At 48.2% G+C, this 22861-nt stretch overlaps 1 protein-coding gene across 2 annotated transcripts in view; it reads right to left on the bottom strand.

Moving 5' to 3' along the window:
* XKR6 (XK related 6) overlaps nt 1–22861 on the bottom strand; it is a 168894-nt gene that overhangs the window by 103662 nt on the left and 42371 nt on the right. The window contains exons 2-3 of one of the 2 annotated variants that reach the window (XR_010720149.1): nt 17194–17309; nt 14105–15224 (exon numbers count right to left, since the gene is read on the bottom strand). The exons of the other annotated variant lie outside the window; for it this stretch is intronic. The gene's annotated coding sequence lies outside the window, so the exon portion shown is untranslated. Of the gene's footprint in view, nt 1–14104; nt 15225–17193; nt 17310–22861 lie in introns of those variants that run through there. 2 annotated transcript variants of the gene reach the window in all.

Genomic DNA, 22861 nt, shown 5'->3' with positions numbered 1-22861 from the left:
CATCTCCCTGGACTCCAGGACAGCATCTTCCCAAATTCCAGCAAAACATTTCAAATTCCAGCAGAGCATCTCTCCAGCTTCCAGGACATGATCTTCTCAGATTCCAGCAGAGCATCTTCCCAGCCTCCAGGAGAGCATTCCAGCAGAGCATCTCTCCAGATTCCAGGACATCATCTTCCGAGATTCCAGCAGAGCATTTCCCCAGCCTCCAGGGCATCATCTCCCCAGCTTCCAGGGCATCATCTCCCCAGCTTCCAGGACTTCATCTCCTCACATTCCAGCAGACCATCTCCCCAGATTCTAGGACATGATCTTAGATTCCAGCAGAGCATCTCCACAGCTTCCAGCAGAGCATCTCCCCAGCCTCCAGAAAAGCATCTTCCCAACCTCCAGGACATCATCTTTCAACATTCCAGCAGAGCATCTTCCCAGATTCCAGCAAAACATCTCCCCAAATTCCAGCAGAGCATCTCCCCAGCTTTCAGGACATGATCTCACATTCCAGCAGAACATCTCCCCAGATTCCAGCAGAGCATCTTCCCAACCTCCAGGAAAGCATCATCCCAACCTCCAGGACATCATCTTTCAAGATTCCAGCAGAGCACGTGCCCAGATTCCAGTCGAGCATCTCCCCAGATTCCAGGACAGCATCCTCCCAGCCTCCAGGGCATCATCTCCCCACATTCCAGCAGAGCATTCCCCCCAGCTTCCACAGGGGCTGAGTGGAAATGTCCTGGAGCCCAGGGTGAACTCAACCCCACAACATTCCCGGGAGGATACAGAGCATCAGCAGCACCCTGCAGGCAGCAAGATGAGGCAGCATCCCAGAGGGTATGGAAGGACTGGGATGAGAGCTGGAAAAGGAGCATCCCAGGGGTCACTGAAGGTGTTCAGTGGGAAAACACCCAGCAAGGAGGTTGGTGGTGTCTTCAGGGCAAAAAGGGCAGAGTCAGGTAGGAATTCCTGCTGCTGGCATATCAGGAGGGAAGATGAAGCAGGAAGAAGAATGAGACCAGAGATTTATTTGTCCTGGGTTCAGAGTTGGGATTTGGGGCATGAACACCCTCCATGTTAGGTGGCCATACAGAAAAATCACAGAGAATGGCCCTTTCAGCTAGCAAAGAGCAAAGCCAGGGATACAGGATGGTAAAGGTTGGCAGGGAGCACCAGTAGGGTCATCTGGTCTCACCTCCCTGCTCCAGCAGGGTCATCCCAGAGCACAGGGCACAGGATTGTGTCCAAGTCATTCTGGAATATCTGGAGACCCCACACCCTCTCTGGGCAGCCTGGTCCAGTGCTCAGCCACTGCATGGGAAAGTTTTTCCTGAAGTGAAAAAAGAACAGACACTCCACAGACCTTCCTGGAGGAATTCTCTTCCATCTTGGCAACTCAGTCCCTACTTCTGACAATTCCTAGGATTTGGGTCCATTTTTGTATGACTGGATGGAGTTACTGGACAGAAATTCATGAAAACGGAGCAAAAGCAACCTAACTTCCTCCTGTGTTCATTTCCTGCTCCACCATGTTCCCACTAATATTAAAGGGAGATTTAGGATGGATAGGGTGGAGAAATGAGAAGCGACACAGCAGGGGAAGACTCTTGGAAAACTGTCCCTTGAGCATGGATGCAAAATACAGAAATACACCTCACAACAAACTGCAGTAACAGAGAGACCAGAAATTCCAAATTCAATAATCTCTTCTATGAAATAAGCCTCATTCTTACAGGGATGGAATTACCTTGATCACTGTGATGCACTGTCCAATAAGTTACTACTGGATTAAGATCTAAAATGTGCGTGGAGCATTTGTTGAAATGGTCTCATTTGCCACAAAGCAATTAACCAGAGATACATTCCCAGCCAGGTATGTTTTTAATGTTAGCTAGAGAATACAGCTTAAAAAAAAAAAGAAAAAAAGAAAAAAAAAAGTTTAAAATTAGTTAAATCCATAAATTACAAACATCAGTGTGACTCCTCTTCCTAGAACACACATGTTTTGCTTTTCCTTTTTGAGAAAAACCCTTCAGAAGGCATTTTTGCTGAATTTTGGATTTCCCTCATCAGCGAAACGCAGTTGAATCCATAACTTAGACTGGAAGGAGGGAATGAACAGGAGCACTTGTTGAACAGAGCTCCATCAACACCCCACCCCGACTAATTAGCAGGGCTCTCCTCGTTATGTGCGCTGCAGTAACTCCCCAATTAATTCATTCATATTTGCAGAGCCATTGAAAGAGGCAAAGCATTAAATATGGATGCTAAATAAAAGGGAATAAATAGCAGGCACCACTTGGCTCTCCAGGTTTCCAGGCCCCATCAGTGGGGACGTTTGCTCCCTGCCCGGAGCAGGCTCCTTAACTAAGGCCTGTAAGTGAGTTATTAATTTTTCAGCAGCATCTACCAGACATAATGAAGACACAGTTACTCTGGGCATGAGGACTCGCCCCAGAAGAGCTTTAAAATCTCCAATCTTGTGGCTGGAAGGGTCAGTGCTGCTCTGCATCCCAGCCAGAGCATGGCCCAGGCACGGAGAAGTGGCCCCTTTGCAGCCAGGAGTGCTCCTGATGCTCATTTTTGTGTTCCCAGGACACCTTTCACTATCCCAGGTTCCTCCAAGCCCCATCCAACCTGGCCTTGGACACTTCCAGGGAGCCAGGGGCAGCCACAGCTTCTCTGGGCACCCTCACCACCCTCACAGGGAAGAGTTTCTTCCCAATATCCCATCTAAATCTCCTCTCAGTTGGAAGACATTCCCCCTCATCCTGTCATTCCATCCATGACACATCTCTGCACATCCTCCATGGTACCCAAGGTCCCAGCTGAAACCAGGCACTGGTGACCAGCAGGACCCTGCAGAGCTCATCTTCCTCGATGAAGGCTCTTTGCAAACAGTCATTTCTACATCACAACATCCTCGTTCTGATCCCACTGGCACTGATGAAAGAGAAAAAATAATCCTGTCTTCACTAAAAGCTTGAACAAAGGATTTGAGTCCAATCCAATGGCTCTCAGAGGCAACAGAAGGCACCCCTGCTATGAGGATACTGGTGCAGATGGCCTCTTTCACAGAATCCCAGAATTATTTAGGTTGGAAAAGACCTCCCAGACCATGGGGTCCATCCTGTGACCAATCTCCACTTTGTCACCCAGAGCACTGAGTGCCATGTCCAGTCCTTCCCTGGACACCTCCAGGGATGGGGACTCCGTGACTTCCCTGAGCAGCGCCTTGAATGCCTGACCACCCTGTCCATGAAGAAATTCCTCCTGATGTACAACCTGCACCTCCCCCGGTGCTGATTGAGGCCATGAGGACACAGAATAATGTGGAGAAGCACCTGAGAGCTGGACACCTCTTGGAAAAGATGTGATCTCAGTCTCTCCTTTGCTAACTCAGAGGGAATTTCAGCCTGAGCCTGCATTGGCTGTACTTCTAACAATAAAACAGCACTAGGACGTTTAAGAGACCTTAAATTCAGACAGAGAAATCACCTCCATCACTTGTGGATGGTTACCTTCCACAGCAGCCCAGAGCTATGGGCTGGCCTCCAGAGAAGGTATCAGCTTCCTGAAATCCATCCCTAAAGCATCTCTGGGTTCCCAAATCGTCCCTTCCACCCCCCACTCACATCACTCACTGCTGTTTCATCACTTGTGATGACTGGGGGGAAGCTTTAAAAAAACCCCCACATTCTTTGCATGTCCCCCCCACCCCTGGCCTGCAGGTGCTGAGGGGACAGGTTGATAATCTGTGCACTCAGCTGGTGTGTTCCCTTGGTTTAGGATTACATCAATTACCCCTATTTTTAGGCTTGAGGGCACAGTACTGTGGACCACAACAGAGGCAAAATGACTCCCAAAGAAAAGGTATAAACATATCTTTGTATTCCAGTTTTTGTTAAGCTCCATGAGGGATCCATCAAGAACCAGATGCCTACCAATTTCCAAAGCCTGGAGGATTTCCAGGAGTCAGTTCTGCTCCAACCCAGCTGGGTGTTTTTTTCCCCTCTCTGTTTTCTTTCCTTGTTCTCGGCTATCCGTGGGAGTTCATTTGCCTCAGAGGACCTTGTACTTGGTTGAGCTCGTGCCATTATTATCCTCCCTGCAGAAATCCTTGTATGGGGAGGTTTAAAACACCATTTCTTCATTTGGGGCCTCATCCCCAATCCTGCAATCAGCAGCCAGAAAATTCAACACCTTATTGGAATTTCCTCTTTGATTGAACCAATCCTTGCCAACCTTACCTCGATAATAGAATCACTGAAGGGTTTGGGTTGGAAGGGACCTTAAGGATCATCCAGTTTGCTGTGGGCAGGGACACCTTCCACTATCCCAGATTGCTCCAAGCCCAATCCAACCTGTCTTTGAAGCTTTCTTGCCCCAAAACTCCTTGTGCACGTCTTATTTTTTAAGACATAATTAATTTGCACGAATACTTTGGATTCTGTGCCAGAGGCCACACGACAGAGATGATGCACAAGCATCAAGCAGAGCTGGAAAACCTCTGAAGGATGCTCTGGACTCTTCACACCCTCCTTTTCGTCACCACACCACCACACCACGGGGTTTGGGAGCGTGGCAAGGTAGGTTATGCAAAGAGCTCCCCGCTCTCAGGTGCCAGTGTCACAAGGAGCTTTCTCGTGCCTCCACCTCTCCTCCAGGACATCATTTTGCCTTTCAAGGGCAAGAAGCAAACAAAAGAGGCTTTTTGAGCCATTCCACCACCCGGCTGTCCTGGCTTTGTTTCCCCAGCCTGTGTGACAGGGCAGCTCCCAGCAGAGAGGGAACAGCAGCTGGAACAAAGCCAGCACTTCAAGAGCTTTTGGACATCCACCCTCCAATGCTGTGGAGGCTGAAGACAGTGACAGGCCCTGAGCCACCCCAGGCGTTGTCATTCCCATCTGGAGGCCAGCTGTGAAGTGGGACAGGGCAGCAGGAAGGTCGTGGATGGAAGTGGCATGGGACACCTGCCTCAGGACGGGTGGAGAGGATTTTTGCCAGTCCCTTCTCCTGCTAAAGGTGTGTCCACCAGCAGAGGCATCACCTAAGGAGGGTTTCACCTAATGAAGTTTTCATTTAGGACTCTGACGGAACCCAGGCCTGTGGGGTTTAAGTAAAAGAAGACGCTTTAGGCTACAGGGCAGTGGTTGCCCAATATCCACCTCCGTGCTTTGGAACTCCACAGACAGGGAAATGGAGAAGGGTTGGACAGAATAGGTAGCAAAAAACACAGCCAGGGTCAACAACTAGGAGTTCTTCAAAGTTTCCACCTAAAATGTGGAATTGATGCTGAGATGGAGCACAGGATTCATGTATTATATCCATTTAAAATAAATCTTACATTTAGGAGAAGGCCAACATATTCCTGCAATGGGAAACAGTTTATTTAAGAAAAATCATGGAATCTTAAAATAGTTGGGGTGGAAGGGACCCCATAAATAATTTAGTTCCATCCCCTGCAATGGGCAGGGACATCTTCTGCTATTCCAGGTTGCTCCAAGCCCTGTCCAGCCTGGCCTTGGACACTTCCAGGGATCCAAAAGGATCTTCTGTAGGCACCCTGTGCCAGGGCCTCAGCATCCTCACAGGGAACAATTTCTTCCCAATATCCCATCTATCCCTGCCCTCTGGCAGTGGGAAGCCATTCTTCTTTGTTCTGTCACTCCAGGTCCTTTTCCCAGGCCTCTCTCCAGCTCTCCTGGAGCTACTTTAGGCCCTGGAAGGGGCTCTGAGGTCTCCCTGGATCCTTCGCTTCTCCAGCTGAGCACCCCAGCTCTCCCAGCCTGTGTGAGCCCTGCCCAACACCAGACACAGGAGAGAGGCAGCTCTGGGGCTGGATGAAGCCACACATGAGCCTGTGGAATCACAACATCTCCTGTCTTACCTGAGCCTGAACACGAATAAACCACCAAGACACACTTAAAAGGGCCCTGACAGACCTTCCCCTCCCACCTCCAAAACCCTGTAGACAGAGTTATTTAACACAGCTACAAAAATAGCACCCAGACTGCCCTGCTGTGCCAGACAGAGCACAAACATCTGGCAGGCAACAGATCTTGTCCCCTAAAACTTAGCAGGAGGTTAGTGGGTAGCTCAATTCTAGATCCATATGTCCCAGGACCCAGGGAAGCATTTTATCCTCTATTCAATTCTGATTCTCCCAGGAAATGTGGGGAAAGCTATTCCTGCCCACAAACTAGGAGGGCAGGAATTTCCAGCTCAGGAAAGCACAATGCCCAGCCTGGCTTTTTGTACTGAGATGTGAAGAATCACAGGCTGTACCCGAGAGTCACGAGTGACACCGTTAAAAGGGAAATTCATATTAAATAAAAATGCAAAGCAGCCCTTTGAGTGGAAACAATTCCTGGTGTGAAAGGAAAGTGGAGGCTGCGCTGTTGCTCAGCTGTCTCCGCACTCACGGCTCCTTTTGAATTCAGTGTTGGTACAAAAACACACTCCCACCTGGGACTCGCTTCCCCCACGTCTCTCCCTCGCTGGGAGGCTCCCAAAACCCTGGAGAGCCTGCACAGGTAATGGGATGCGCCAGCTTTTCATGGGATGTTCCTGGCTTTGCACTGAAAACCTCATTGCTCTGCCATCTCTATTCATCATGGAATCATGGAATGGTTTGAGTTGGAGAGGACTACATAAATCATTTAGTTTCAAACCCCTGCCATGGGCAGGGACACCTTTCACTATCCCGGGTTGCTCCAAGCCCCAATCCAACCTGACCTTGGACACTTCCAGGGGCCGCCACAGCTCCTCAGGGCATGGACAACGCTTTGTGGATGGGGCTCCATCCCAGATGTATTCCCAGCCCACCAAAACGCAGGTATCCACCTCCAAGCCTCCTCTCCAGGCTCCCACTGCAGCTCGTGGCGAAATCTTCAGGCAGCCAGCGGAGGCAGCCGTGGTTTTTTCCCGGGAGCTGCCTCCCACGTGTGGGCGTAGGAGGAGCTGAACACAATCCCAGCCTGCCGGAGCCTCTTCCCTATCCTTACTCGACCCTTAATTCACACACAGCTCCCTCTCCGGGAGGTTTCCTCAGCTGCTCCCGGCCTGCCCGTCCTGTCTGCGCCGTGGAGATGGCTGGTTTGGGACCGCAGCACTTGCTGGGATCACGGGAGGACAGAGCCATGGATGGCGTGCTGGTGCTGAGGGCAGCCGGGGGCTCTTCAGGCGCGATGGGATTTCCTCACGGAAAACAAACACTTTGGTGCAGGGCAGAGACGAGGACAAACACCTGAGCACAGCAGCTCTTCCTGCAGCAAAAGCAGCGGGATCAGCAAAGGTGGGAGCGAGTCTGTGCCGGGCTCCCACGGAGTTTCCTCTGAGTGATGGCTCTCAAATTGCATTAGCGAGTGAGATTGTCCCCGGAGGCCTCAGAGCGAGGGAATGCTGGAAGTGCAGGCACCACAGGGACCAAAATCCACCTGGCAGCTCGCTGACAGCTACACTTGCTCTGCCACTGGGGCACAGGCTGGGAACTCCTGCAAACTCAGCTGGAGGCTGCTAAATCCAAACATAACCCAATATCCCACCCAGCACTGCTGGGAAAGGGGCTCAGCCTGGAGAAGAGGTGGCTCAGGGGGGACCTTGCGGCTCTACACAACTCCCTGACAGGAGGGGACAGCTGGGGGTGGGTCAGGCTCTGCTCCCGGGGAACAGGGACAGGACAAGGGGAAACAGCCTCAAGTTGTGCCAGGGGAAGTTTTGACTGGATATTAGGAAAAAAATTCTTCATGGAAAGGGTAGTAAGGCACTGGAACAGAGTGCCCAGGGCAGTGGTGGAGTCCCCATCCCTGCAGGGATTAAAGAGCCATGTGCATGTGGCCCTTGGGGACATGGGTCAGTGGTGGCCTTGGCAGTGCTGGGGGAATGGTTGGACTGGATGATCCAGTAGGACTTTTCCAGCCTCAGCAATTCTCTGTCTCTGTGCTCTGATGAAGGAATCTGAGGTGTTTCTGAGCTGTGAGGAGCACTTTGGAGCTCTCCTCCAAGAGGCTGAGCATCCCAACTCCACTCTCGGTAGCAAGAGCCCCCGCTGGTTGTTCTCACCAGTTCCAGGTCCCCCACACCCTCATGTCTTTATCTGCTTGGCTGGAGCTGTGAAATTGGGATTCAAAGTGGCCACACAAGGCGACACCAGGAAATTTTCCCTCCTGCCACCCTGGCCAGTAGTGCTGGTTCTCTTAGAAGCCTTTGGGAATTTCACCCCAGGACCCCAGGAACTGGTTGTTTTTCATTTATTTGAAAAAGCCTGGCTTTTCTGAGCGGGCAGAAATCTTCCTGCCCACACCCAAAGAAACAGAGCTGCAGGACACTTTGAAAGCTGCTGCTCCTGGGGCTTTCTCCCCAGGTTTGGGTTTTTCCTTTTGAAAATAAAAAGCACTCTTTTTTTTTTTTTTTTTTTTTTTTTTTTTTTTTTTTTTTTTTTTTTTTTTGCGGCCACAGAATCACACAATGGGACTGTTCCTGCACCAAATGAAGATTCATTTAATAATCACATTCAGAGTTTGCAAAACAACTTACTGGAACTATTGGTTGGAAGGGACATTAGAGTACTGCATCCCACCCCCTGCCATGGGCAGGGACACCTCCCACTATCCCAGGTTGATCCAAGCTCTGTCCAGCCAGGCCTTGGACACTTCCAGGGATCCAGGGGCAGCCACAGGTTCTATGGGCAACTCGTGCCAAAGCCTCCCCACTGTCACAGGGAAGAAATTATTCCTAATATCTAATCTGAATGGCTTCATACAGAAGACAGAAGATCCAGCCTGACCCCAGTTGTCTCCATGTGCTTCTGTAACTGCTGTGATTCCCACACGGAGCCTGGAACACGCTGGATTTCTGTAGCAATCAGATGGGGCAGCTGCAAATGTCACAGGTGCTCACAAAGGGAATGACTGCACCTTGAAAGCATCTGAGTAACCATGAGAGTCATTCAGTTCAGAGAAGAGGCTGATATTTAAGCTACAGATGGAGGAAAAATTATGTCAAGAGCATGGTTCAAACCACTGCAGCTTAAATAACCTCCTCCAGGCAGCTTTGGTAAACACAATACCATAAAGGAGCCCTTGTGCTGCCCACGGAGAGCTCTGAAGGCAGGAAATGACAGTGGTGGGTCACAGGGATTCCTCTGCTCCTGCTCTGCTCCTCTCCTAAAGGGAAGCTGGAAGCTCCTAACAGGGAGCACAGCCTGGCTGCTGCTCCTGATCCAGGAAAAGGCTGCTGTGAAGGAAGGATTCCTCCCTGGAGCAACCTGAGAGAGTGGAATGTGTCCCTGCCCGTGCTGGGGGTTAGACTGGATGGTCTTTAGGGTTCCTTCCCACCCTAAAGACCACCTTCTGTGGTTCTATAAATCGAGGCTCAGGTCTTACATAAAATGTGCAGTACTTTAGGTGATGGTTAATCCTCCCCTCCTATTAGTCCCTTTAGTTCTCTTCTCCTGCAGACCAGAAGCTCTGCAAACAGAATCCCAGAATGGTTTGGGTTGGAAGGGACCTTAAAACTCATCCAGTTTCACCCCCTGCCATGGGCAGGGACACTTTCCGCTATCCCAGGTTTCTCCAAGCCCCATCCAACCTGGCCTTGGACACTTCCAGGGATCCAGGGGCAGCCACAGCTTCTCTGTGCCAGGGCAGACCTGGATGCACTCCCTGGCCCCCATAAAGCCTCACCTCAGCCTCGTTAGCTCCAGCATACCATTATCATTTTAATTGCCCAAACTCGAGTGCTTGTAATACCTTTATTAGATTGTACTCATCCCTCAGTGCCAGACACAGCCTGATTTAACAGGTCCAGTGCTGCATTTATGAGCAAGCCTGAGCACAGCCTCTTTCATTACAGTCTGAAGGTAATTCCTCTTGATCCAAAACTTCCCGTGGCCTGGAGTGGTACCTGGGAGGGCAAAGAAGGGAAAACTGCCAGGTGGGTTAAAGCATCCAGCTGGGGGGCTTGGAGCACTCCTGCCCTGTCCTGGAGCTCCCCACCTCCACTGGAAGCAGCCAGAGGGAATTTGGGTGACTCCCAGACACACAACCTGCAGCAACAACTCTCACCTGCCCTGATCTTTGCAAACCAGATCCCAAACTGAGGTGGATTGAGCTGCCTGATGGTGTTTAACAGCCTCCCTGGCTCTCCTGTGCCCCACATGTGCAGCAAATGTTTGGATCCTCAGGGCAGGGGAACCTTCCTGGTGTGGTGATGGTGCCTGAGGGGATTGGAGGGAGTTTGAGGGGGAGTTTTGACAGCCCACACAGGGAAAAACAAGGTTTAAAGGCCAATATCTTGGCCAGCCTGCCATTTTGTATTTGTAAAACAGAAGAGGGAAAGGATTCTCCATGCTGGATCTTCCACTTCTAATTAGGGCAGCTCCCATTTCTGCTCTCTGTGAGCAGGGGGGACAGGACCCAGGAATGGCTGGAGCTGTGTCAGGGGAGGGTTAGGCTGGATATTGGGAAAAGGTTCTTCCCCAGAGGGTATTTGGGGACTGAACAGGCTCCCCAAGGAGCTTGGGGCAACCTGGGAGGTGTCCCTGCCCATGGCACAGGGTGGAATGAGAGGAGCTTTAAGGTCTCTCCCCACCCAAATCATTCTTGGTCCTGTAACAGGATCCCAGTTTTCAAGGCACTACAACCTCAGCATCTTCAGTCTCTGAAGCAAACACCACAGGCACTGTCCACTTCAGACCATACTGTTCAGTTTCAGTACTTTTTAACAGCGGTTTTCTTTCTTTTTAATTGCAACTCCACCTTTGGGATTAGTGATTTTATTTTATGATGGGATATTAAGAGTAGGCAGCCAGCCCTTTTTTTTTTTTTCTTTTTCTTTTCTAGTCCAAGCCAGTATTCAGAAGGAATAGATTAAATTATTAAATACACACAAGCACAGGAAACACAGGAAACTCTCAGCCATTATCCTATGAAGACAATGCCAATGCAAACACTGTAATAAAATATTCTTCACTGAAATCAACACTAATTTTCCCAGGCAATCAAATCCATCCCTATGATCCCTCCTCCCAGGGAAAACAGCCAGCACAGCTAAATTCAGATCTCTGTGGCTCCATGCTTAAATTTGGCTCAGACACGCTGCAAATCAATGACTCCAGAAAGGTTTTCTAAGGAAAAAAAAATCCCAGCGGGCAAAGTTTGCTACAGCCCACAGCAGCTCTCCTGACACAGCAGCAAAGAGCCCGGGGCTGCATCGATCCAGGAATCCAGGAAGGCTGGAGCTTCCAGCCGTGAACTTGTTGAGGCCACCACTGTTGGGACATGGCTGCTGTGTCCAAGGGCACAGTCCCCAAGGGCAGCTCAGCCAGGAGGACACCCCCAGAGGATGAGTCTCTCACAAGCTCCTTCCTCATCCACTGACAGTGGGGAGAAGGATGGGATGGAGAAAGGGATGGAGGAGGTCTGGTCAGTACCTGCCAGCTCAGGAGGAGGAGGAGAGGACATGTGACAAGGAATATTTTGGGTTGGAAAAGGCTTTTAAAGGCCTTCCAACCCCCCTTGCAGTGAGTAGTCACGTCTTCAACCACATGAGGCTGCTCAGAGATACACCCAACCTGACCCTGAATGTTTTTAGGGATGGGGGAACCAGAAATTCCTTCCCCAGCTGCAGGAAGTCTGTGGATTACCCTTGCCTGGGGCTGTGCTCGTGTCTCACACAACATGCAGAAAACACCATTTTCTTGTCTCCAGAAAGTGCTGGTGCCTCTCTTTGATGTCCCTGAACTCTTACTCAGTAAGAGAATGAAGAAATGTTCCACCGAGGTACTGTAAGGTGGGTGCAAACCCTCCATGATTTCTTTAAGGATCTTGCAGCACCTTGGCCTCAAGACCATGGCAAAATAATCATGGAAGATCAACCATTTCCCACCACTACCAGGACCACCTCTGACCCATGTCCCCAAGTCCCACATCCCCAGGGCTTTTAAATCCCTCTGGAGATGGGGACTCCACCATGGCCCTGGGCACCTCTGCCATGCCTCGACAGCCCTTTTGGTGAGGAAATTATTCCCAATATCTAATCAATCTCTCCTGGGGATCTTGAGGCTGTCTCCTCTCGTCCTGTCCCTGTTCCCTGGGAGCAGAGCCCGACCCACCCCCAGCTGTCCCCTCCTGTCACGGAGTTGTGCAGAGCCACAGGGTCCCCCCTGAACCTCCTTTTCTCCATCCTGAGCCCCTTTCCCAGTTCCCTCAGCTGCTCCTGGTGCTCCAGCCTCTTTCTCAGCTCCGTTCCCTTCCCTGGACACGCTCCAGCCCCTCAATGTTTTGTCTTGTCAGGAGGGTCTCAGAGCTGTCCCCAGCACTGGAGGTGCTCCAGCAGAGCCAGCACAGGGACAGGCACTGCCCTGCTCCTGTGGACACAAATCTCCTGGGACAGCTCATGGGCCATTGGACTTTTTAGCCACCTAGGCACACCTAGATCTTGTTCAGCTGCCTGCTGTCCATGACATGGAAGTTCCAACCCCACTAGACCAGAGATGGAGTCCCTGTGCAGCTTTAAAAACACCCCCAGCCCTGTCCCAGCCTGTCCCCCCAGTCCTGCAGAGCAGTGATGGTGACAGTCCCTTGGCCAGGCAGCCAAAGCTGCGTCATCAGGCTCGGAAACAGCCCAGCACCAAACTGACAGAGGCTGAATCATTTCTCCTTCCATATCCATGGCCCAGGATCAATTAACCTCTGCCATGGCTCCTCCTGTGAATCACTTAAGAGGGGTAAAACAGTGAAACCACTTCATAGGAAGCAGTTTTAAAAAATGACCTGCTCTGCATAAGACGAGTTTGCCACAGAGAAGGGGGGGAAAAATTCAAGCATGTTCAGCATCTTATAGATTAATCCTAGGCCTAGAGCCAGGATAATTACTGCCAGAAGGAATAAAAGTAACATAAATATAGGTTAACACACAAAGGGTCCCGTTTGCAAGGTTTTACACATCACCAGCTCACAGGCGGATTTGTAAATTTAATTATAGAAAGATTTATAAAAGCAGGTAATACCCGAAGGGTCGTAAAAATAATTTTACTACAGTGAAGAGAACAAAACAAAAATATAAAAAAAATAAAAGAAACTCCAAACTCCATTTTAAATTAAGTAGGGCATCTGATGGATCTCCTGAAGCCCTTCCGCAGGATTCAGCCCAGACTGCCAGAGCAGCATCCGCCACAGCCTTCCAGAAATGCCATTTCCAGAGGAGAGCAGATAAGTCACTCTGACAGCCTTGTGACCTTCCAGAGCCGATGTGCTTAAAAAAAAAAAACTTCTTTTTTCGTACAGGGTGCTCTTGGTATGGTCAAAGCCTTGTTAGGATGGGGGAGCACAATTCCAAAACACCTTTGCTGTAGGGGTGCTGTGAAATCCCTGGACTTGCTTGTTCCCATCAGGATTAATGGTGCTTTTCTGCCAAGGACAGCTCTGGGGAGGAAGATGGTTCCCTGTCCATGGCAGGGGGTTGGAATCAGATGATTTTTAAGGTCCCTTCCAACCCAAAGCATTCTGTGACTCTCTGATTAAATACCACTGGGACGGATTTAGGTTCTGAACGAGCTGTTGCCAGTGAAGGAAAAATCAGGAGCAGGGGCTACCCAAGCAACTCAGAATGGAAAAACAGATACTCACTGCCAACCATGCTACAGGAGTGTTAAAAACGCTCTCCTTCTTGAAGAAATGTGAAATACTGTTACAAGGTGTGTATGAAAGGAAGGAACAGGGCAGGAACAGGGAGGAGAATTCCATTCTGGGACCTCCTGGGCTTCCCACTAAAATACAGTCACCCTTAGAAACCTGAAATTGTAACTCTCACCTATAAAACCTGTTTTTGGTGTATAAATCACATTTCTGATGTGTCCAGTGCTTTCTGCTCCAGGAGGCACTTCCTGAAAAATCCCTGGGAGTGATGCAGGTGCTAAACCAAGCTTTTGCCAGTCCAGCAAAACACGATGTCACTTTTAAATGCATCCTTTGGGGACTTCAAACAGCTCCTGGCTGGAACACTGTGCTACCCCCATGCCCGGTGTGTGTGAGCAGAAAATGTTCAGGATGCTGAATGCCTGTAAAAAGCCATTTCAAAGGATCACAGACAAGGATTTTTTCAGCCTGAAAATACACATTTATTAGGAAGAAAACTTATGGGGTTACAAATATCATAAATAAAATGTAGTGTGATAAAAAAACCCCTCAGGACTGAGCACCAGATCTCTGGAAAACGGAAACAGGACCTTCTATTTTGCCATGATCAGCATCAGTTCTGCACGGGTGGCTCTTGGAATCTCGTTTCACACCAGTTGTTTCCGTGCAAAAAGATCCAGGCTGGACATTCCAAACCCTTTTTGTATGTGAATCTTTTCCTACAGCTTGAAAACCTCCACACAGGACACTAGAGCCGTTTGCAGAGAAGGGCGTGGTTTAAACATACATCAATGTATCTTAATGTAGAGAGCACCCAAAACAGCACGGGGAGGGTAACGATACCAGGAAGCAGTTTTGGGATGGCACAGGATGGAATGGGATGCAGTAATGGGAATGCAAATTGAATCTCAGTATCAAGGAAGTGCCACTAAATCAGAGGCTGCAGCGCGGGGCCGGGAGGAGCCCGGTCCCCCCGGGCCGTGTAAAACTGGATTAGGAGTGAACTTCAAACCCAGTGTGATGTGGAATAATCCTACGCTGGCAGAAAGGGATCAAAGCTAATTTCTCTAACTTGCTTAATCTTCTGCGGAGATGTCTGAACTCAGGAGACACAGCAGGCTGGGAGTTAAAGCCCCACTCTGTCAGAGGGTTCAGCAGGGGCTGAGGGAGAACATAGCACGTTAAAAATCCTGGGGAGTGGAGTGATTTCTGATGAGCTTTTAGAAAAATGGGTGAATCACAGGATGGACTGGGTTGGAAGGGACCTTAAAAATCATCTCATTCATCCCTGGAAATGTCCAAAGCCACATTGGATGGGACTTAGAGCAACCTGGGAGAGTGCCAAGTATCCCTACCCATGACAGAGGGGTAGAACAGATGGGTTTTAAGGTCCCCTCCAACCCAAACCATTCTAATTTCATGATTCTCTGTCTCTCTACTTGGATTAGCTCTGCTGATGTAAAATTCCAGAAACTTGAGGTAACCCAACCAAACAACGGGGGGAAAAAAAAATCCACTCCTTCCCACATTAAACAAAACAGATTGATCCAAGCACTGGAACGTCTCATCACCCATAAAAACCTTTCAGACCTAAAAAACAAACAAACAAACAAACAAAAAAGAATGAAATTAAATAAATAGCAATGCTCAATTCTTAACTAAACCATTATCGATCAGTTAAAGCTTAAATGGTGAAATAAAAAGATGAGGGATCCCTGATGGGGTGGCAGAGCTCATCCCACCAAAGATTCAGTGTCTGAGGTGCAGATCCAGTCAAAGCTGGAGCCAAAAGGTCAGGATTTCTAGGAGAGGACACACGGCAGTGTCAGTGACTGAGAGGGAGCCAAGACCAGCAGCTCTGACTGGGCACCTCACTTGGAATCACTGAATCATTAAGGTTGGAAGAATCTTTCAGGTCATCGAGTTTCCCCAGCACTGCCAGGACCACCACTGACCCATGTCCCTAAGTGCCACATCGTCGTGGCTTTGAAATCCCTCCAGGGATGGTGATTCCACCATGGGCAGCCTGTTCCAGCGCCTGGGCACCCTTTCAGTGAAGGAACAGATAAATGAAGTCAGCTGGAATAAAAAAATCCCAGCAGTGTAAATTAACCATTCCAAAGCCTTTAAGAAAATAATTGTACAGGTGGGTGCCAATAGATCGGTAACTACACCTTGAACTGGGACAGGAATTGGGATTTCTGCTTTGGGATGAGATCCTTTCACACTCAGTGCTTCCTTTGTGCGGCTAAAAGGATGCTGGTAAGTAATAAGCCCAGAGCTCCAGGAGAAATAGTCTACTTTGAGGTGTAAATCAGCTCTTACACTGCAATCTACAAATGATTCTGCTGGATAAAAAGCACAAAAAACTAAGTACAAAGAGGCTCAGTCACCTCAAATAACGATTAGCCATAAGTGGATACATTATACCACAGACATGTCTCTGCTCTGTTAAATATTAATTTAAATGGACACATTTTAAAAGACATATAATAGGGATAAGCACTTTTTGTTAAAGGAGAGCAACTCCTGTTAGTGAGTAACAAAGGAACAGCTCAGAGGAGAGCAGAATGAAGGATTTCAAGCAAGAACAGTCCAAGGATATGAAAAATATAGGTACAGTAACCTGATACAATTATATGCATGCATGCATGTGCATTCAGTGCAGCTTTTCTAATTAATGCTTTAAAATCTTGAATTGCAAACTAAATGAGATAATATATTGCTGATCTCCAAATCTGTGAAATTTGGAGCTTTACAAGATGACTCCAGTATGGAGCAACACTGAGCTAAAACACACATGGAGCTGAAACCAGCCTGGCTTTGGCTGCAACTCGAGGCAGCGTCAGCGGCTGCCACTGCAAAATGTGCAGAGAGCTCTCTCCAAGCTTCATATACACTCCCTAAATAAATCCTGTGCCAAAACACAGCAAATACTCTCTGCCAGAGACCAAGCTGTAAAGCTGTTTGGCTTTTTTTTTGCTTCCTTAAGTTCCGGCTTGAGGAGTGTTTGGGAATGCTCTGACACGGGAAGGGAAATGTCAGCCTGAGCACGTGCCCACCTTGTTTCCTCCACTGGTGGTATTATTATATTATTATATATAAATGTTGAGGTGATAATTTACTGAGAAATTTGGTACATTTGCCAATTACCTGTCGACATAGAACTTTATTCCATTCTTAGTTACGGAATCATAGAATCACAAAATTACAGAGTCGGAATGGTTTGGGTTGGAAGGGACTTTAAAGCTCATCCAGTTCCATCCCCTGCCATGAGCAGGGACACCTTCCACTATCCCAAGCTTCTCCAAGCCCTGTCCAACCTGGCCTTGGACACTTCCAGGGCAGCCACAACTTCTCCTGGAATTTGTACAATGCTGCCTAAACTTCCCTCTGCTCCCAGAGCACTTCTGGGGGGAATTACAGGACACCCAGGATCATTTGCAAGAGGAAACCACATGGAAAAGGAAAGACAAGCTTTGCAAAGCAGCAGAAGTTGTGTCTGAAGACCAGAGCAGAAGAGTGACAGCACAACAGAAGCCTTTCTTTGAGTCATTACCATTTTGTTGGAAGTTTTCCAGAGCGCTGGTCTCTTACAGCTCCTTCTATGATGGAATCAGGTGATGTCAAAATAACCCAAATTCTGCCTTAAGGCTTCGTTCTCTTTGGTTTACGCTAAAAACAAAGACACACATGGATGGTTATGGAATGGAAAACACAAGAAAATGAAAAGAATGCTTTTTTGCAGGATTCTGAATTGTCATGGGCAGTGAAAACAAATAAATAAATATAAACAAAGGACAAAAATGCTTTATCTTAAACAATGGGTATAATGTATATACATTAAAATATATATACATTGGGACAGAGGGAATAAAATAACAGGTAAGGAACCACATTGTGTTTGCAACAGATGATAAAAATGAACAGAAATCTGCTTCCAGGAACTGAAAACACGCCGCCACGGTGTAGTCCTGCCTTTTTTCACCACTTACCCAGCTGCAATTACCATCACCTCAGCCACAAACAGCACATCTGGGGAGGGAGGGGGATTATTAGGGGCTCCTTTGTCATCCCGAATTACCTGCCCTGTGTGTGTACACAAGCACTGGCTTAAACATTCAAAGGAATTTGCCTCCAAGAAAAGTCATCTTTATTGTTATTGTCCCCAATTTCACGGCCAGACCAGCGACACAGCCCGGCTGTGTGTCGGCAGCCCCCAGTTTGAGGAATCCACACTGACATGACAAGAACTAATCCTATTATTTCCTTAACGGCATCTGAATAGGCATTTTCCAAGTCCTGCTTCTTATTGTAAGTTTAACCCATGTGTTAATTCTCTTACTGAGATCTCAAGCTGCTTTCTCTAGAATCGGGGATTTAGGGGAATCAAATCCCTTCTATTCAATTTGCTACTTAAGACACAAACCTTTCAAAATTAAACTTGCAGGCTGTTTGCCTGAAAAACATTGCTTCTCTTTCCAAGGAAAATGTCTCTAAAACCCGTTTTAAGCACAGAGAGAAGAAGTTTTTTTTGCACATCTCAAGTTTAAACCTGACAGCAGCCGCCTTGAAGAAAGAACCAGGGGGGCAGAAATTCATCGGGGGAAAGATTTTCAGTTTATTTTAATACCAATTTGATGAGTGAGCAACCAAGCAGCACTTTATTTGAGTAAATATTTCCTACTACTGTGATTCTCCTCCAGTAAACCACAATCACAGAATGGTTTGGGTTGGAAGGGACCTTAAAGATAATTTTGTTCCAACTCCCTGCTGTGGGCAGGGACACCTTCCATAATCCCAGGTTGTTCCAAACTCCATCCAACGTGGCCTTGAACAATTCCAGGGATGGGGCAGCCACAGCTTCTCTGGGCAACGTTCAAAGGTGACCAAGTGGGGACAGACTTTGGCAAAACCCAACTCCTCGCAGACACTTCCTGTGGCTGAAAAAAATTTTGAGCACATCGTGCTCAGGGGAGTTTTCCTTTCTGTAATCAAACATTAAGCTATGAAGCCCCGTGAAAAAAAAACCACCTCACTCTACCCACACACACACACACAGACACTTTCTGTGCTTTCCAGCAAAGCCACAACAACAGATTTGCTGTGGGTCTGCAGGAACTTATAGGTAGTGTATTAAATATTGATTGAAAATAAATCCAAAAAATTAGGCTTAAATTTTAATACCCATGTACATTTCTCTATAATTCATCATAAACAGCATTTTATGAGGTTCCAAGAGAGGCTCCGGGTTTAATTTTAATTATGCATTTATTACATAATTCACCAAATTCAGTAATGTGCAGTGAGTCTCCCAGTCATTGAAGTGAGTAACAAGATTTATCAGCCCAGTTTGTCACACAACAAACAGGATTCAGAGCCTTATAAAGGCGGGTGATGAAAGATACATGGAGGGAGGGAAGAACCAGCAGCAGCTTTATTTCCATGTAATAATGCTAATAATATGCAAATAATTCTCCATCTTAATGAATACTTCAGATGAATGCCACGTTCCAAGCGGGGATGGCACAGGGAGAGAGGGAACTCAGCTGCTGTGAGTGTTCAAAGCTCTTTGGAAACCACAGAGTTACAGCTGTGGGTACCACTGAGCTTCCCTTCTCCCCTCAGAGGAAGGGTGGACACTGGAACAGCTCCCCAGGGAATGGGCAGAGCCCCAAGGCTGCCAGATCTCCAGGAGAGTTGGGACAATGTTCTCAGGGATGCACAGAGCGGGAATGTTGGGGTGTCTGTGCAGGGCCAGGAGCTGGATCAATGATCCTGATGGATCCCTCTGAACTCAGGATATTCTGTGATTCCTGAATCCTCGCATGGATCCATGGTTCCATCGGAACTATCACGTGGCAGAAGGTACCTAAAGCTCCCCAAGCTCCTTACATCCTGTTTTTGGACAGTGACAGTCACATGGAAAATGTGATAATTTATAAAACAGGCAAGGATGCACACACACCCCTGCAGGGATCTCCATGCAGAGTCTGGAGCACAGACAACATTTTACGTGCCCAAACCTCCAAGGGTCTGTGACCTGCTCTCCTAAATATTTCTGGTGACTCTTCAAGGCTGCATTTGGAAGTTTCTCCAGAATCCCTGCAATTGTTAGAGTAGTGAGTCTTGCTGTCCTTCGACAAACATTTCATTGAAATTTTTTTGCCGTTTCCAAAGCTTTTGCAAAGTTCCCCCCTTTCAGCAGGAATCATCTCCCCTGGGACACTGGGCATGTGCTCAGAAGCCAGTGGAACCAGGTATTTGCCACATTGTTCTTTTCCCTTATTATTTTTGCCTCAAACATCTTCTGGGAACTGGGAATATTTAAGACTTACAACCTCCTCACAAAGCCAAGCCAGCATCCCTTCCCACGTTCTCACTTGAAACCCACTTTTTTTCAGTCCTCCTTAGACATCCCTTTCATTCAGCTTCCCACATCCACACATCCTCTGGGATTTCCAGTCTATCTCCTCTCTCAATAAAGTCTTAGGAGAAACAGGAACCTTTGGGGGGATCTCCTCCACCTGCAAGAAGATCCCCCCGAGCCTCCTCTTCTCCAGACTGAGCTCCCCAGCTCCTTCAGCTGCTCCTCACTGGACTTCCTCTCTAGACCCCGAATTCCCAGAGAACTAAAAGGCCCCAAATCCCCCCAAAATCACCCTGCTGCTGAATGGGGGTGGTGGATCCTCCTCTACGCTCATCCTTGGGGAAAAAAAGGAAGTGTGAACCTCTCCCTTCTCAGGCACCAAAGGATCTACACAGAAGAGAGCCCTTTAAATGGCACACAAACCTTCCACCAATTCTCTGAGGTTCCCCCCTGGGTCCCAGAGCAGCCAACTGTGAGACAGAAGCCCCAGGGCACCAGGCTTTGTTAGGTCTGGCACTCACAGCAGGTGAGGATATCCTGGGATATCCCAACTAACGACTACAAAACCTCCCCCTACGGAATCTGCAGCTCCAGTGCTATCATAGCACCTGACTGTGGAATCCCAGGCCCTCCAAATATTTTGCTTATTTTGACCTCAGACACAGAGAAAATCTGCTGCTTTCACTGCCAGGTGGGACCAGTGGAGAAAGAAGTTTTTCGACACCTGATCCAGCACCAGCAGAGCTCGTTGCTCACCAAGTGCAGAGAAACTCTCTGAACTGAAAAATGAACTCAATCCTCACCTCAGCTTAAAGGATGCCCTCAGCCACCAGATGACAGAGGGCTGTGACCAGGAATTTACTGCAAAATAGCAAAGCTGCTGCAGGAACGAGAAAACCCTGAGCCAGAAAAGACACAGAGAGAAATGAGTGATGAGTGTACTGCACCCACTGAAATGCAGCGTTCCCAAAATAAAGGTTTTCCATTTGACACCAGGAACACAGGATGGTCTGGGATGGAAGGGAACTTGGATATCATCTCCAAACCCCTGCCAGGGGAAGGGAAACCACTCAACAGACACTCTACTCCAAAGCCCTGTTCAACCTGGCCTTGGACAGTTCCAGGGATCCAGGGGCAGCCACAGCTTCTCTGGGAAACCTGTGCCACGACCTCATCACCCTCACAGTCAGGAATTCCTTCCCAATATCCCATCTATCCCCGCCCTCTGGCACTGGGAAGCCATTCCCTGTGTCCTGTCCCTCCAGGCCCTTGTCCCAAGTCCCTCTCCAGCTCTCCTGGAGCCCCTTTAGGCACTGTAAGGGGCTCTGAGGTCTCCCTGGAGCCTTCTCTTCTCCAGGCTGGATGTTCCCATCTCTCCCAGCCTGGCCCCAGAGCAGAGGCTGCTCAGGGAAGACACCATCTGAGACCAAAACTGGATAAAATACACGTCACCGCTCCTTTTCCAGGTATTTCATGGGCAACACAAATGTGAAGAAGAGGAAATACTCTTCCACCTCTAAAACATTCTGCTCTAATAAAAGCCAGCACATGGTGCCAAATAGGGCACCATGAAATTACTCAGACTCCAAATAATATCACTAATTTGAAATAACCCACAAGGCCCTTAATTCTTCCCCAAATAATTTCTGAGTAGATCCAAGCACACAAAGGACAACAAGCAGGGATGGGACAAAGGGGGAGAAGGAGAGGTTCAGATGGGACATTAGGAGGAACTTCTCCCCTGTGGGGGTGCTGAGGCCCTGGCACAGGTTTCCCAGAGAAGCTGTGGCTGCCCCTGGATCCCTGGAAGTGTCCAAGGCCAGGCTGGACAGGGCTTGGAGCACCCTGGGACAGTGGAAGGTGTCCCTGCCCGTGGCAGGGGGTGGAAGTTTTGCAGCAGAAATGTTTCAACCTGTTCACTGATTATAGAATCTAAATAAAATAAAGGAAGATCGACAAATAAGCAATCAGAGCAGCACATCTGAGCTCCCAGGTGGGGAAACATCACTTAATAAGGGAATTTTGTGGGCAGCAGCACCAGAGCTGGAAACCTTTATTCCAGCCTCTACAATCAGCACTTGCAGCACTTTGTTGACACAACAGAACATGGCTCAATTTCAAGCACCGTTGAGGTTGAGTAATTTCAAACATCTTTTAATGTTTGTAGAGAGTCCAGAGGGAAGTTGGTCGAAAAGATCTCCAAGGCAGCCACGTGGAAATAAGATACAAACCCCTTCAAATCACTGCAGCGCCAGGCAGGAGGCAGGAATGGAGACAGAGAAGGGAAAAGGGGAAAGGTGAGGATCCACACTTCCAGCTAAACTGCTTAAAGCATTTATTTCTGTACAGTGGCTCCATTACAAGTTCACAGTGTGCCTTGGGGAGCAGTAACAGACCAATTCCATGAACACAGATTGCTACTTCAGAAGTAAAATTTTAAGTGTAATCCGTACTCCTATTTCTTCTCATAGCATGAACACTCCTTTTAGAGGGAGGTCATCCTCCTTTTCTCTTCTACGTACCAAAATTGTGCATGAGAAATCAGATAAGACATTAATACAGCTGGATTTAACTTGAGTATTATACACTAGGGCATTGGTGCTTTTAATGAAAATCTGGCAAAGATTGCTGATAAACCTGAGTTGGGAACAATGACAGGGAAAACAGGCTAACACTCATCTACAAAGCTTCCCCTAAACTCGGGAGGTCAAGGGAGAGCCCTTTGAGAGTCTAAATTAAATTTACAAAGGACAAAACTACCTGCTCACTGTTGATATTAGAGCATTTGTCAGAGCGGGATCCAGCAGCAGTATCCCAGCAAGGAATTTCAAGATAACAAGCAGTAAACACAAACCAG

This window comes from Chamaea fasciata, unplaced genomic scaffold (genome assembly GCF_029207755.1).
Source record: "Chamaea fasciata isolate MVZ Bird 193981 ecotype frontalis unplaced genomic scaffold, bChaFas1.0.hap1 SCAF_3, whole genome shotgun sequence".
NCBI classification, from domain to species: Eukaryota; Metazoa; Chordata; class Aves; order Passeriformes; family Sylviidae; genus Chamaea; species Chamaea fasciata.
Note: the sequence above shows the minus strand (reverse complement) of the source record. Positions and strands in the feature narration are given on the sequence as shown.